The sequence below is a fragment of the Rana temporaria genome, chromosome 3 (assembly GCF_905171775.1).
Source record: "Rana temporaria chromosome 3, aRanTem1.1, whole genome shotgun sequence".
Taxonomy (NCBI): Eukaryota; Metazoa; Chordata; class Amphibia; order Anura; family Ranidae; genus Rana; species Rana temporaria.
The window spans coordinates 86,491,953-86,505,795 of NC_053491.1; the positions used below are offsets into that span (position 1 = coordinate 86,491,953).

Sequence of the window (13,843 nt, forward strand, 5' to 3'; positions counted from 1 at the left end):
TGAGAGCCAGAGGGGGCGGCGCTCCAGCGCCCTCTATGGACGAACCGCCACTGTTCCAGTTACTGCCAGGGAACAGAGAAACGAAAAGTACTTTGATCTTAAAAGTAAGGGTTCAAGACCTGCAGTCTGGAGATCGGGTGCTGTTGCACAACTTAGGGGTGCTGGGTAAGGATGGGATAGGACACAAACATGAAAAATCAAATGTGCTAATTTTAAAGGCTTATATGCAAATTATTGTCATAAAAAGTGTTTGGGGACCTGTGTCCTGCCCCAGGGGACATGTTTCAATGCAAAAAAGAGTTTTAAAAATGTCAGCTTTTTTGGGAGAAGTGATTTTAATAATGCTTACAGTGAAACAATAAAAGTGAACTATTCCTTTAACCACTTAAGGACTGCCTCCTGCACATATACGTTGGCAGAATGGCACGGCTGGGCACATCCATGTACAGGTACGTCCTGTACTAGTACCCAGCCGTAGGTCACGGGCGCGCGCCCGCGGAGCGCTCCCGCGACCCAGTCCAAAGCTCAGTGACCGGGACCGCGGGACTCGCGGACCCGATCGCCGCTGGAGTCCCACGATCGGTCCCCGGAGCTGAAGAACGGGGAGAGCCGTGTGTAAACAATCGATGACGTCACACCTACAGCCACACCCCCGTACAGTTGTAAACACACTTCAGGGAACACATAACCCCAACAGCGCCCCCTGTGGTTAACTCCCAAACTGCAACTGTCATTTTCACAATAAACAATGCATTTTAAATGCATTTTTTGCTGTGAAAATGACAATGGTCCCAAAAATGTGCCAAAAATGTCCGCCATAATGTCGCAGTCACGAAAAAATCGCTGATCGCCGCCATTAGTAGTAAAAAAAAATTTTTTTATAAAAATGCAATAAAACTATCCCCTATTTTGTAAACGCTATAAATTTCGCGCAAACCAACCGATAAACGCTTATTGCAATTTTCTTTACCAAAAATAGGTAGAAGAATACGTATCGGCCTAAACTGAGGAAAAACATTTTTGATGTATTTTTGGGGGATATTTATTATAGCAAAAAGTAAAAAATATTGCATTTTTTTCAAAATTGTCGCTCTATTTTTGTTTATAGCGCAAAAAATAAAAACCGCAGAGGTGATTAAATACCACCAAAAGAAAGCTCTATTTGTGGGAAAAAAAGGACGCCAATTTTGTTTGGGAGCCACGTCGCACGACCGCGCAATTGTCAGTTAAAGCGAGGCAGTGCCGAATCGCAAAAATGGACCTGGTCTTTTACCTGCATTTTGGTCCGGGTCTTAAGTGGTTAAATTTCGTGCCTGTAAATTGGCACATTTTTTCCGTGTTTAGAACAGTCCCTGCAACAAAATGACATTTCTAAAGGAAAAAATGTAACGTAATTTAAAACTGCTTGCGGCTATAATGAATTGTCGGGTCCCACAATACAGATAAAAGTAATTGAAAAAAAAGACATGGGTTCCCCTCCAGTCCATTACCAGGTCCTTTGGGTCTGGTATGAATATTAAGGGGAACCCCGAAACAAAATAAAAAAAAAAATTGTGTGGGGTCCCCCCAAATTTCATACTAGGCCCTTCAGGTCTGGTATGGATATTAAGGGGAACCCTGCACCAATTTTTTTTAAATGGTGTAGGGGTCCCCCTCAAAATCCATACCAGACCATTCAGGGGATCTGGACCCCCTTTAACTAGGAGAACCCCATATCCTATCCCCCTATGTGAATTGGTAACGGGGTACATTGTACACAAGACACAGCTTGGGACAAGTCCATTATTAAAAAAGTAAAAAAAAATCCAGCAATGTTCATCCATTCTCGACCTGAGGATATGGGAGTTTCCCGCAATGTCGAGGGGAAACCGCAGGAAACCCCCGTGACGTCAGAGGTGGCGGGGTCACCCGTGTACGTTACATGTGGCCCCACCCTCAGCTATTTAAGAGCTGTCATGGCGGGTGTAGCGTGATTTGACGGGAACCTCCCATGGATGCATCAGTAGCAGCGTTTTATTTTAATTTTTCTGTATCCTCGGGTCGAGAATGGATGTACATCGCTGGAATTTTTTTTTTTTTTAATAAAGGTGTTCTTTTTTAATTTTGTGTTTTTTAACATTTTTGACACTTTTTTTGTGAAATGGTAGGGGTACAATGTATCTCGTTACCAATTCACATGGGGGGCGGGATCTGGTGTTCCCCTTGTTAAAGGGGGCTTCCAGATTCTGATAAGCCCCCCGCCCACAGACCCCTACAACCACCAGGCAAGGGGTGTGGGGATGAGGCCCTTGTCCCTATCAACATGGGGACATGGTGCTTTGGACCCCAAAACATCCTCCCTGTTGAGGGCATGTAGCCTGATATGGTTCAGGAGGAGGGGCACTCTCTTGTCCCCCCTCTTTTCCTGCAGTCTGCCAGGTTGCGTGCTCGGATAAGGGCCTGCTAATGGACAGGGGGGAAACCATGCCGTTTTTTTTCAATAACTTTTACCTGTATTGCGGGACCTGACAATTCATTATAGCCGAACAGTTTTAAATTACTTTTTTCCTTTAGAAATTTAATTTCTCTTCCGTTCATGGATGGACACAGCAGCAATTGACCTTAGGGTTATCAACCTTCCTTTCAGGAGATGACTAGGCAGAAAAAACAGCACTTTAAGTGTTAAAACACTTCTCTCTCTCTCTTCTGAAGGACCAGGACGACACTGGATGCAAAGCGCCTTGAGGCGATTAAGTTCGCATTTGTTGCGATATACAAGTTACTCACTGAGGCCCCGTACACACGACAGAGGAACTCGACGTGCTTGGCATGTCGAGTTCCTCGTCGAGTTTTGGGATGAAGCCGCCGAGGAGCTCGGCGGGCCGGCTTCTCCCATAGAAGAACGAGGACAACGAGAAAATAGAGAACATGTTCTCTATTTTCTCGTCGAGTTCCTCGGCGGCTCCATCGAGCCAAAACTGTACAGACGACAGAGATTCTCGGCAGAATCCGGGTTTTGACCGAGTTTCTCGGCGAATTCTGCCGAGAATCTCTGTCGTGTGTACGAGGCCTCACTCTCAGTATAGCATCTCCCAGGGAGCGGGTCCCCTGGGTACATCCCTCTCTCTGCATCATGCAGCCCCAGTTTTTTTCTGCCTAGCGTAAGGAGAAGACATGGCTCCTCTGGGCCCATGTGCTCTGGAGAATTTTTGCGATTTTTTCGCTTTTATTGTATTTTTTCCTGCATTTTTGGATCCGGGGATCTACAATCAACTACCGACTGGGTGACAGGCTGGATCCTCGATCCTTGTAGTCCCCCCATGTTCAGCCATCGAGCGTGTGCTGGCCTCTAGCTATGCGCTGGGTTGTCCACGACATGCCCTGTTGCTCCAGGGGTGGCCGGTGAGCTATACGTTCCAGGGCACACATATGACCGGTCTCTATGACCGAGTCACAGTGTGCCGGGCCAACAGCCATGCCGTAAGCGGACGTTGGGTCTGTCTGGAATGCCTCCAGCCGGTAGTCGCAGGATGGGTAAGTAGTATCCCCTTGCCTTGGCATGGTGGTTCGGCTGGTGCATTCCTGGGAGATCGATCGGGGGTCCGCCCTACTTTCCTCTCTTCCTTCCTCTCCCTCCTTCCCCGCATTCTGGGTGACGGCCGTGAGGTGAGGGGTCCGCCTGGGGGTCTCCGTCCTACCTTGGGGCTGCGGCTGCTGTGGGGTGCTGTATGTCTTTTTGTGATGCCGTGTGTACGGGGGGGGACCTGTGGGGTCTGGTATGTTTGCCATGTTTTTGTTGTCTTTTAAAAACGTGTTTGGCCGCCATTTTACCGGTTGACGATCGGCGGCCATTTTCTTGTAGCCCGCATGCTGTTTTTTGCATGTTGGCAGCCATCTTGGAAGGGATTTTGGCCTCTAGTGACCAGAATAACGGCGTGAATACACCTAGCACACTTCCTGAGGGATGGCACAGCACGGGCATCGTTTCTAGCTTCTCAGCAGCAATAAAGCCTGGTCAGGTGGGGAGTCTTCTGGGAGGTCCCCTGCTCTCTGTTGCGGCCGGGAGGGTGGCCTGTGGGTCTTGCCTTGCAGTACAAGGGTGGCATTTACAGTGGGTCAGCATGGCGTCCGAACCGGAGGCTTCTACCCCAAGCATGCCAGAGTTAACCCTTAATGCCCCTGTTCCTGTGGCCTCGGTGGATGCAATGACGGCAGTCCTTGAGGCGTTTGTTGCCAGGATTGAAGCGGCGAGTGGCCAGAAGGGGGATGTCTCTGACACGGAATCAGGCCCTGCTACTGCGTCTGGCCCTGGTTCTGTTATGTCAGAAGATGCAGGCCTAGCCCACACGGACAGTGAGGATGACTCTGCTTTAGGGTCAGCGCATGATAAGGCGTTTGTTGGAGCTCTTATCACTGCGGTGCGCGATACTCAAAAACTTGAGGGTTCGGTGGAGGCATCAGAAATGCCGGTCCCTTGGATTCCGCAAGCCGCCCCGCACCGTGGAAGTGTTTCCTTGTGTTACTTTTCTGAACAAATTGTTGTACAAGGAGTGGGATCGGCCGCAGAAAGTTTTTGCTGTTCCAAAATACTTTGCAGTCCGTTACCCTTTTGAGGAGGACTTTTTTAAAAAGTGGATCTCTCCTCCGGCAGTGGACCCTCCTGTGTCCAGGCCGAACAAGGCTACCACATTACCTGTGGAAGGGGCTCCCGCTTTTAAGGACCCCACAGATAGGAGAGCGGAGGCTGTGGCCCGCTCCATGTTTACAGTGGTGGGGTCGACGGTGAGACCGGTTTTGGTCAGGGGTCTGGTGTCGCAGACACTTACCAAACGGGCAAAGTCCTTGCTGCAGGTGCTGGAAGCGCAGAATGCTCCTGAGCTCTGTGTGGAACTGGCCGACCAGTTAGTGCAGGGCCTAAAATTTGTCTGTGAGTCGGCCCTGGATACGCTTCCCTTGCTTTCCAGGGCCTCCCTGTGTGGCTGAAGTGTCTTCTAAAAAGGCCTTGGTGGATTTACCCTTTAAGGGTGAACGGCTTTTTGGGGCGTCTCTGGATGACATCATAAAAGATGCCACAGGAGTTAAGAGCACTCTGCTCCCGCAATCTGGAAAGGGTAAGGAGTCTCGCCGTAAGCAAGGGCCCTCCTTTACTGCCCCCAATCGTTTTTTTTGCCCACCAGGTGCGGCAGGAAAACGTTTCCAGGGTGCTAAGGCGCCCGCTGAAGGACAAAAGCGCACCTGGTACCGCAAGCCCAACAAGCCTCCGAACAAGCCTGCCTCTGCTTGAAGGTCTGACCCTGCCCGCATCTCAGGTGGGGGGCCGGCTTCGCGAATTCGTGGCTCGGTGGAGGGCTCTTCTTTCCGACCGCTGGGTTTGCGAAGTAGTTTCCTCGGGACACAAGATAGAGTTTCTCTTTTGTCCACCAAACAGATTTTTTCCTTCCAACCTCCAGCTTCCTCCGGAACGCCGGGTGGCCCTGTCAGGGGCTGTTCAGGACCTGCTGGTCAGGGGAGTGATTGTACCGGTTCCCTCAGCGGAAGGGTACCAGGGGTTTTACTCCAATCTGTTTGTAGTCCCCAAGAAGGAAGGGGTCTGTCCAATCCTGGATCTCAAGGCCCTCAATTGTTTTGTCAATTCGCTCGGTAGTGGCGGCGCTCCATCAGGGGGATTTTCTGGCGTCCTTGGATATCAAGGACCACTTTCAATTTGGAGAGGACCACTTTCAATTTGTGGCCCTCCCGTTCGGCCTGGCCTCGGCACCACGGGTTTTCACCAAGGTGCTCGCTCCGATTCTGGCCCTGCTGAGGCAGCGCGGAATCGCTATCGTGGGATACCTGGACGACCTTCTTCTGAGAGCTTCCTCAAGCTCAGAGTTAGAAGAGGACATGTCTATCACCTATCAGGCCCTTCGAGAGTTCGGTTGGCTATTGAATATCCAGAAGTCGGTACTGGTGCCATCTCAGCGGTTGGAATACCTGGGGTTGGTCCTGGATTTCTCAGAGTCTAGGGTTTTCCTCCCAACGGAGAAATTACAGACGCTGCAATCTGCGCTGCAGCGGTTGGCGACCCTTGCATGCGAGTTCTGGGTCTGATGGTGGCCTCGTTCGAGGCAGTTCCGTATGCTCAATTCCACACTTGAGTGTTACAGAAAGAGATTCTGTCACGTTGGGACAAGCTCCCTTCATCTCTGGATTACCAGATTCGGGTGAGTCGCCTGGTCAGGTCCTCCCTAGTGTGGTGGCTGACATCTCTGGAAATCTGTCGGCTCTGTCGGCCGTGTACATTCCGGGGGTGCAGAACTGGCAGGCCGAACTAGCCAGGCGCTAGACCAAGGAGAATGGTCGCTACACCCGGAGGTGTTTCAGAGTCTGTGCCAAAGATGGGGCACTCCGGACGTGGATCTTCTGGCGTCCCATCTCAATCGGAAGGTGTCACGGTTCGTGGCCAGGTCAAGAGACCCGTGGGCGGATGCGTCAGATGCGTTGGTGGCACCGTGGAGTCACTATCACCTAATGATAACCCTAAGGTCAATTGCTGCTGTGTCCGTCCATGAACTCAGAGAAATGGATTTTACGGTGAGTACAAAAATCCTATTTTCTCTTCCGTTCATGGACGGACACAGCAGCAATTAATCAATCAAAATTGATTTTTTATGTTAGTGTCCAGTAGACTTTAATGGGGTTCCGCAGCTTTCGAATTTTCCCCAAACTCAGCATATTGTTCGGCGTTCACCAGAACACCTGAAAAACCAAAGTTCGGCCCGAACTTATGCTTGGGCTGAACTGTTCGCCCATCCCTAGTGCTGGGAAAGCATTAGCTGGCTGATCGATGGCGTTCACAGTTCTACATCATCTGCAAATGCTTACCAGGGTATCCGATCCACCCTGAAGGGAAGACTAGCCCACTCAAGGCTTGGCCTTTATCCGAAGCCATCAGAGTGTCCCTACCTTCCTGTCCAGACATTTCAGTCTCCTACTCTAAGATCCAGGACCTGTCAGGGTCACAAACCCATACCTCAAGATCCTGATGGGAAAGAACTAACCCTTGATTGGCTATGGGTTCCTACGCCTGAGAACAACCCTACAGTTTCTCAAGTTCCTAAGGAGAACAGTAACAAACAGTAACAAACATCCCCATGTAGAATGACAGAACCTTTTCTGTTTGAGGCTGAAGGGGCTGTACTCACCCCTGTGAGAGGGAGGGAGGAAGTTAAGATTGAGTCAAGTGACAGTCTAGAGGTGCCAGATTCTGTGCAAACTCCTGCTCCCCTTAGATATGAAGTAGAAAGTGAGATTGTTCCTGAAAACCAGGAGGAGCCAGAACCCGAGCCAGAACCCGGATGTAGTTTCTGGGGAACAGATTGAAAAAACCCAAACCGTATCTATTCTAGGCTGAGACAGAAGATTTGCCCTCCTAAGAGACTGACTTACGATGCCTTTAGGGAAAGCTCTGATGAACTTATTACTACCGATTAACGTTCTAGTCAAGCACTTGCCTCCTTTATCGAACCTTTGATAGAGGATGACCTTGATCCACCTCATGACATTACTGGGTGGGTCGCTAATTTATTACTGGGCAGTCATCAAAATTATATGACTCTGCCTGACAATGTATATAGTTTATCATAACGCCCCGTACACACAATTGGAAATTTAGACAGCAAAAGTCTGATGTGAGCTTTTGAATGGAAATGTAGACCGTGTGTATGCTCCACCGGACTTTTGCTGTCAGAATTTCTTGGTTCTCAAATTTTCAGCCAAACAAAAAAAAGCAAACCAGTAAAAGTAACTCTTCTATAACAGTTGACTGCTTTACCTAAGAACCAGTTTAGTTTAGAACTAGACTAACGTCAGAGCAATTATTTCTTGCAGTTAACAATATATTCCAGAAGGTGGCAACATTGTATGTCCTAACATAAACGCTACATTGACGATTCAGAAGCTGTTGAGATGATACTTGGGTTTGATACATGGGATGATACAGGGTTTCTTCGCTGCTATATTGTCACATGGGAGAGCTTCTTATAATGTTGTAGTATCAAATGCGAGGTACATTATAATATATAAAATGACAATTTAACTGTAATGTAGATTTCACTGTCAACTTGAGCAGCAGCTAATCCTCGTTAGTATAGTGGTAAGTATCCCCGCCTGTCACGCGGGAGACCGGGGTTCAATTCCCCGACGGGGAGGCTACTTTTTTTTTTTTTAACCACTTAACAACCAGGCCAATTCTCTCCTACATGTAAAAATCATTTTTTTTGCTAGAAAATTGCGTAGAATCCTCAAACATTATATATGGTTTTTTTTTAGCAGAGACCCTAGAGAATACAATGGCAGTCATTGCAACTTTATCTTGCACGGTATTTGCGCAGCAATTTTTCAAACGTGTTTTTTTTTAAAAAAAAAACTGTTTCATGCTTTAAAAAAAAAAAACAGTAAAGTTAGCCCAATTTTTTTCATAATGTGAAAGATGAAGTTATGCAGAGTAAATAGATACCTAAGATGTCACGCTTCAAAATTTCACACACTCGTGGAATGGCGCCAAGCTTTGGTACTTAAAAATCCCCATAGGCGACGCTTTAAATTTGTTTTACTGGTTACATGTACAGAGCTACAGAGGAGGTCTAGCACCGTTTTCATATGTGGGCGGGACTTACGTATGTGTTTGCTTCTGTGTGCGAGCACACGGGGACAGAGGCACTTTAAAATTTAACAAATTAGTAATTTTTCTTCAATGTATACTGCTACATATCTTTGGTAAACATAAATACGAATTGTGTATATTATTTGGTGTTTGTGAAAGTTATAGAGTCCACAAGCTATGGTGCCAATATCTGAAAATTGATCACACCTGAAGTACTGACGGCCTATCTCATTTCTTGAGACCCTGACATGCCAGAAAAGTACAAATACCCCCCAAATGACCCCTTTTTGGAAAGCAGACATTCCAAGGTATTTAGAAAGAGGCATTGTGAGTTTTTTGAAGTTGTAATTTTTCCCACAATTCTTTGCAAAAATCTAATTTTGTTTTCTTTTTTACAAAATTGTCAAATTAGCAGGTTATTTCTCACACACAGCATATGCATACCACAAATTACACCCCAAAACACATTCTGCTATTACTCCTGAGTATAGCGATACCACATCTGTGAGACTTTTACACAGCGTAGCCACATACAGAGGCCCAACATGCAGGGAGCACCCTCAGGCGTTCTGGAGCACCCAAGCCAATTCTGACATTTCTCTCCTACATGTAAAAATCATCATGTATTTGCTAGAAAATTACATAGAACCCCAAAACATTATATATGTTTTTTAGCAGAGACCCTAGAGAATACAATGGCTGTCGTTGCACGGTATTAGGTCTGGCACGGTATTAGCACAGCAATTTTTTGAGCGCGTTTTTTTGGGGGGAAAAAAACTGTTTTGTGCTTTAAAATAAAAAAAACAGCAAAGTTAGCCCAATGTTTTTGCATAATGTGAAAGATAAAGTTACGCCGAGTAAATAGATACCCAACATGTCACTCTTCAAAATTGCACACGCTCGTGGAATGACTCAAAACTCTCTACATAAAAATCCCCATAGGCGACATTTTAATTTTTTTTACTGGTTACATGTTTTTAGTTACAGAGGAGGTCTAGGGCCAAAATTATTGCTCTCGCTCTAACGTTCGCAGCAACACCTCACATGTGTGGTTTTGAACACCGTTTTCATATGTGGGCAGGACTTACGTATGCGTTCGCTTCTGCATGCGAGCTGGCGGAGACAGGGGCACTTTAAAAAATGTTTTTATTTTTTATTGTTCATTTTACTTTATTTATTTTAGTTTGACACTTTTTTCCCCAAAAATACATTTTTTAATCACTTTTATTCCTATTACAAGGAATGTAAACATCCCTTCTAATAGGAATATGGCAAGACAGGTCAGTGAGATATGGGGTCAATAAGACCCCACATCTCACCTCTAGGCTGGGAAGACTGCAGAGTATGGCTGGGTATCACCGAGTATGGCGGGGTATGGCTGGGTATGGCAGAGGATGGCAGAGTATTGCAGGGATGGCAGAGTATTGCAGGGATGGCAGAGTATTGCAGGGATGGCAGAGTATTGCAGGGATGGCAGAATATTGCAGGGATGGCAGAATATTGCAGGGAAGGCTGAGTATTGCAGAGCATTGCAGGGAAGGCAGAGTATTGCAGGGAAGGCAGAGTATTGCAGGGAAGGCAGAGTATTGCATTAATTGTGGCCCAGTGCAACCTTTATGCACAACAATTTATAGCAAGGAACCCAACGTCCTATTATGCCCGTCCCTACGAGTGGAGAGCCCTAACAGTGGAGGAGTTTAAAACATTTTTGGGCCTCACATTCTGTATGGGACTAAACAGAAGAAATAAATAAATTTCATATTAGTCATCCCACCCCATCTACCACATGCCCATCTTTTCATCAGCAATGCCCAAAACCAGATATCTCATGATTATGAGATTCCTACACTACCCAGTGCCCTCCCCAAAATTACCCAAATTTTCATAAGCTTGATAAGTTCTGCCCCCTGTTGTTTACCCCGGACCAACACATATGCGTGGATGAGTCCCTTATCAAATTTTCTGGCAGACTGGGCATAAAACAATTTATTCCCACCAAATGGGCCCGTTATGGGGTGAAGCTCTATAAATTGTGCGACCGAGCCACAGGGTATACGTATGCCTTCATTGTATACGAAGGGAAGGACACCCAGCTGCACCCCCCTAATTGCCCAGACTACATAGGAACCAGGGTGAAAGTCGTTTGGGAACTCCAAAACCCACTCCTGGAGAAAGGCTACCACTTGTATGTGGACAATTTTTATACAAGTTTGCCCCTGTTTCGAAACCTTCACAGAAAGAACACTACAGCATGCGGCACCATACTGACGAACTGGAAGGGCTTTCCTCAAAGCCTTGTCAACAAGAAATTAAGAAGAGGGGAGATGACGAGTTTACAGAATGAGCAAATTCTGGCTGTGAAGTGGGGGGACAGAAGGGATGTGTACGTGTTTTCTTCCATCCACAACAATACATTCATTGAGATCAGCAGGAGGAATGGGCGAATCCAAAAACCAACATGTATCCACGAATACAATAAGTTCATGGGGGGTGTCGACTTCAACGACCAATTGCTCGAACCCTACCTTTCCACAAGATGAACATACCAGTCGTATAAAAAAGTTTCAATTTATTTGTTTAATTTGGCCATGTACAACTATGTAATCTATCGGAACTCCACTGAAAGACCCAAATCCTTCCTTTTCTACCAGGAGGAAATCACCACTGCCCTTATATACCCGAACAGCCCACCAGTAAACATTCAATCCGATGTGATTAGCCGACTCTCCGAGCGCCACTTTCCAGATAAAATCCCTCCCAGACCAACAGGCCAAAAACGTCAGAAAAAATGCCGGGTGTGCTCCAGAGGAGGAGTGAGAAGAGACACCACTTATCATTGTGCCCAATGTCCTTCCCAACCAGGCCTCTGCGTAGTTGACTGTTTCCGCCGTTACCATACCTCAGTAAATTATTAGTGAAGTCTGGTAAACATAACGCTCACTTCCTGCCATTTACCTCCACACCCCTTATGCCTCTGCTTGCTCTGTAACTGACCCTGGCTTGTTATTCGACCACGCTTCTGCCTACCAATTCTGTTTATACCTCTGCCTGATCTGGAACTGACCCTGGACTGTTATTTGACCACGCTTCTGCCTACCGATTCTGTACATACCTCTGCCTGATCTGGAACTGACCCTGGACTGTTTGACCATGCTTTTTGCCTGCCTCTTGGACTGATCTTTTACCATGCCAGTGGACTAATGGGATTCATAGCACAGGGGCCTCACATATATGAGGGGCTCCAGAATTGTTTTTATGGATGAAGAAAACAATTGTTTTAGTTTTCTCATTCCTAGATTAGGATCTGGAGACTCAGAGGCTTCAAAGAGATTTGGGTGGGAGAAGCCTCCACCCCTGTCCCCATTCTGTCCTGAACGAGGCCCTACTTCTGCCTGCTGCCTGTAGGACCTATGCCATCATGCCTCTGCCTGTCGCATGAACTGACTACACCACATTGACCTGCCTACTACCAGGACCAATATTTTGGCACTGCTGACAATCTCTGCCTGCACTGACCCTGGACTGTATATGGACAGTATCCCTGCCTGCTGCCTGTACTGACTATGGACAATATCTCTGCCTGTTGCCTGGACAATTGCGTTTGCTTTTGCTGACCAAGTCCCTGCCTGCTGTCTGGACCAGTGCTATTCTCTTGTGGATAACTGCGCTACTAAAACCACAAGTAATCTTTTGTTTACCCTTTGCTCAGCATAATGTATTTCTGGGTGTAATTCTTGGAATGTGCATGCTATGTGTCCCTAGAACACCTGATGGGGTTCCTTGCATATTGGGCCTCTGTATGTGGCTAGGCTGTGAAAAAGTCCCACACATGTGGTATCGCCATACTCAGGAGGAGTAGCAGAATGTATTTTGGGTGTCATTTGTGGTATACACATGCCATGTGAGAGAAATAACCTATTACAATGACAATTGTGTGTGTGTGTGTGGGGGGGGGGGGAATATTCATTTTGAAAAGAATTGTGGGAAAAAATTACAACATCAAAAACCTCACCATGCATCTTACTAAATACATTGGAATGTTTACTTTCAAAAAAGGGGTCATTTGGGGGGTACTTGTACTTTCCTGGCTTGTTCGGGTCGTAAGAAATGAGATAGGCCACCAGTACATCAGGTGTGATCACTTTTTTTATGATTTGCACCACAGGTTGTAGACTTTCTAACTTTCACAAAGACCAAATAATATCCACTAATTTGGGTTATTTTTTACCAAAGATATGTAGCAGTATATATTGTGGCCAAAATTTATGAAGAAAATTTTATAATTTGCTAAATTTTATCGCATAAACTAAGAAAAATTAGTTTTTTTTCCTAAAATTTTCGTATTTTTTCATTTATAGCGCAAAAAATAAAAAGTCCAGAGGTGATCAAATACCACCAAAAGAAAGCTATGTTTGTATGAAAAAAAGGACAAAAAAATAATTTGAGTAATTGGCATTCAAAGAGTAAGAGCACTGAAAGCTGGCCAGGGTATGAAGGGAGTTTAAGTGCCCAGTAAGCAAGTGGTTAATAACTATGATGACTCAATAACAAAACCTACATGGCCCGTACGGGGATCGAACCCGCGACCTTGGCGTTATTAGCACCACGCTCTAACCAACTGAGCTAACCGGCCACTTTCATGATGATGTTCAAATACAATAGGGGAGGGAGGGAGGGAGGGAGGGACAATAGGGGAGGGAGGGGGAGGAAAAAAAAACATAGCTATTCAGCAATTGTTTTAGATACGTATGTAACAGTAGAGTAGAACATAAGTGTCATATTTCAACAAGCATAGACCGATTACAATGTAATAGATTATTTTTTTGCTTTCTCTTACAGCAATTTGGTGTAATGTGCTGGAAAACATGAATATACAAATAAAAAGTGTAGCCTCCCCGTCGGGGAATTGAACCCCGGTCTCCCGCGTGACAGGCGGGGATACTGACCACTATACTAACGAGGACTAGCTGAAAAATTGCCATTACATGGCAGAATCCAGCATACAATACAGGAAAAAAAATTGAAAAGGCTAGATGCAATGTTTTCCTTATGTGTATCAATATACAGTTGCAAAGTAAATTCCACTGGAAGACCAGGCTTTTTTCTGGCACTTTTTTTTTTTTACAAGTTTAAATCAGTAATTTTTTCTAGAAAGTTATAATTTTTTTAAGCAGAGACCCTGGGGAATAAAATAGCAATTGTTGCAATTTTGTATGTCAC

General features: G+C 46.0%; 1 protein-coding gene and 3 non-coding genes across 4 annotated transcripts in view; 1 reads left to right on the forward strand and 3 right to left on the reverse strand.

Annotated features, from left to right (window-relative positions):
* LOC120930359 (olfactory receptor 5I1-like) overlaps positions 1–13,843 on the reverse strand; it is a 39,779-nt gene that overhangs the window by 15,549 nt on the left and 10,387 nt on the right. The gene's annotated exons all lie outside the window — the stretch shown is intronic.
* Positions 8,097–8,168, forward strand: TRNAD-GUC. Its single transcript has one exon. It is a non-coding gene; the product is annotated as a tRNA-Asp (tRNA).
* TRNAI-AAU lies at positions 13,183–13,256 on the reverse strand. The gene has a single exon. It is a non-coding gene; the product is annotated as a tRNA-Ile (tRNA).
* TRNAD-GUC lies at positions 13,515–13,586 on the reverse strand. Its single transcript has one exon. It is a non-coding gene; the product is annotated as a tRNA-Asp (tRNA).